The following is a 2,911-nucleotide window of genomic DNA, read 5'->3' on the forward strand; positions in this document are numbered from 1 at the left end:
GATCATAAACAAGACTTTATGCGTAGCAAAGCCATAGCTTGATTAAAAATGATATACATTAGTGTGTTTTTATTTTGAAATCTTTTTCATGCATAGTATGAATAATGATTTCTACATTAAACACAGCAAGTACAACATATACAAGTAATTACTGATGATATACAGATAAGAGGCATTGTGAGTGAAGAATTGTTGCACCCATATAAGACTCATATGAGATTTCCTTTCAAATGCTTGATCTGTCAAGCTTGCCTAGACTTGTGAACAGAGAAAATAAAAGCCCAGTCTGCAAACCTCGAGTGTTGAAAAGCTGAGATAATATGAAGTGAACTCCTGGTACACATGTGTTCAACATCCTTGGTTAACATTTCTGCTGTTATCAGCACATTGCCTTTAGTTTGTGTTGCTGTGGTGGCATTTAAATAACCCCCTTTAAATGTATGATCGCACTTCAACAGTATTTAAATGACTAAATATTAAGCAGGCTGCAACACTGAAAAAAAATCTTTACACCAAACTTAACTTTAGAGCTGCAACAATTAATTGATAAGTTCATTGAAAAAGAAAAAATCTGCTACTATTTTAATAATCAATTAATTGTTTTAGACACTTTCTAAAGCAAAAAATACCCCCAGTGGAAAACATACGCCATCAGAATTATTTGAAAATTCATCTAATCACATAAATATTATGACATAGTGGCTTTAACTCATCAATTCATACTTTGAACCCCCTCTAACTACATGTATCCTTCCAGATATTTTCTTCCTTCTCATCATCTAGCCATAAGAGGTGGACATGGATCTGAAAACGGGAATATTTTCAAACCCTGAAACTGTTTCCATGATTGTTTTCTTCTGTTTCTCTGACATTCTTACAGTATCAGTAGTGGCTTCAAATGCACCACAAGATATTTCACTTATTCAGTTCAACACAAAAATACACATTGCTGTTGCCATCTTCCAAAGATCAACTTTTCAGTAGCTAAGAAAAAGCCCAAGAGTTCAGAAAGTAAGTTGTAATGTCGCATCCCAGACTTCAAAATGAAATAAGAAGAGTCTACAGCCATGCTAGCAGCCTGTCCTCAACAGAAAAAACACCTTTGTTCAAGTCAATTGTTCAAGCAGCTTATTATGACCCATAATAAGTCGTAATAAGCTGATTTAACAGTCTGAAAACACCCCAGACACGGGTTTATTGTAGATGAAGTCAGGTGATTTAGTATAAAGAGCGACAAAGTGCATGTAAGGAGGAGGATAGATGGGTCCAATAAAGTAAGGACCTTCATCCGGGGTAATGGTGTTCAAATCCCATGTAAAACAAAGTCAGTTAGTAATTATTTAAAGTGTTAAGTTAAATAACATTACGTAGTTGACTTTCGTTACTTAGGTCAAGTAACGTAGTAACGTTATACATATATATATAAACAGGTTGTGGTAATGAAAAGGACAAAAAGTTTGTAAAGATTTGTCATAAATTGGGAGAAATATGGGAGGAGTGTCACGGGAAAATTGGGAGGTTGCCAAACACGTTCTCATTGTAGGTTGTGGCATCGGTGTTTGACGCACAAGTTACCTTTCAGCGTCTATATGAAATGCCTTTTTAAGTTGTGGTTAACATTGTTAAATGATTGCTATTTGGTTAGGTTTAGGAAAAGATCATGGTTGGGTTGAAATAAATATGTTACGTACGTTATGTAAATAAAAATTTTAAATAAGCCTAAGTCAACTTGACTGTTGGCTCTGTATAGTGCTGCACTTAATGCGGGTGGGTTGCATTGGAGTTCGTTAAACCTTCTGCATCAAATACCAGCACTGAGAGGCTGGTATGCTTTAAGATCCAGTACACCTGTCACATGTCCAATGGTTATATGTGTCGTTTTCGGGTTCGTTTTTTGGAGTCACTGACAGTCGACCTATTTTGTTATTTCAGGTATTTGGTCTGTATTTTTTCATTGAAATGAAGAGCTAAGGATCAGCAAAATGATGAGCGAAATGATTACAATTCAACCTGAGGTGCATGTACCATATTTCATGCCAATCCATCAAACAGTTTCTGAGATGTTTCGCCTGCACCAAAGTGGTGGACCAGCCGACAGACTGACATTGCCATCCCTAGAGCCTAGAGACACTGGGGTTGGACATTATTAAATAAGTTGTGTGGAGCTTTGACAATTTTTGGTACTGATTTCAACCACAGAAGCTTTATCAACACTTTCACCTAACCAGGAGCCTCCTCGTGTCCCACATCACCCATCAATCTCCCTTGGGCTAAATCTCCTCTTCCTTCTTGTACTTGAGCTATGTCACACATAGTTATGTGTTTGACACACTCACACAGACACACTGTGTTTGTGCTCACTCTTACAATGGATTACTCATTGAACAGCAGACTGTTAGACAGGCAGAGCTTGCGCCAGACAAGTTCAAACATAACGCACCCCACCACCCTCCCCCTGTCTCCCCCATACCATAACTCAAACAGACAATGTCAGGTTTCTTCTGGGTTCCGTCACCTTGGCACTCAACAGGAGGGGAGTGAAACTGAGACAGAGTGGACTGTATGACCTGTGTGGGCGTGTTATGTGTGTGTACAGTCAAAAGAAAGAGCAGGAAGTGGGAAACTAGTAATAAGGAGAGGCAGAAACTTTGAGCGTGCGCAGAATGTGCCTGGAAGTGAAAGGCACAGACTTAAGTGGGGAGGCAGCGGATGTGAATGACAGGTGATTGTGTTAATAGACAGGATGGGTCAGACAGCAAGGTTGTCACCCATCTGTCATTAAAGGGGGCTGGGATGTTCATCACACCTGGTGAGGTGTTTGAGTAAAAGTTTGAACCACAGAGTTGCAACCCCTCAGTTAATCCTGGCCCGAGGTAGGGAGATTATAGCTTTTGAACAATATATGAGCATT

Source organism: Micropterus dolomieu, linkage group LG08 (assembly GCF_021292245.1).
Source record: "Micropterus dolomieu isolate WLL.071019.BEF.003 ecotype Adirondacks linkage group LG08, ASM2129224v1, whole genome shotgun sequence".
In the NCBI taxonomy this organism is placed as follows: domain Eukaryota; kingdom Metazoa; phylum Chordata; class Actinopteri; order Centrarchiformes; family Centrarchidae; genus Micropterus; species Micropterus dolomieu.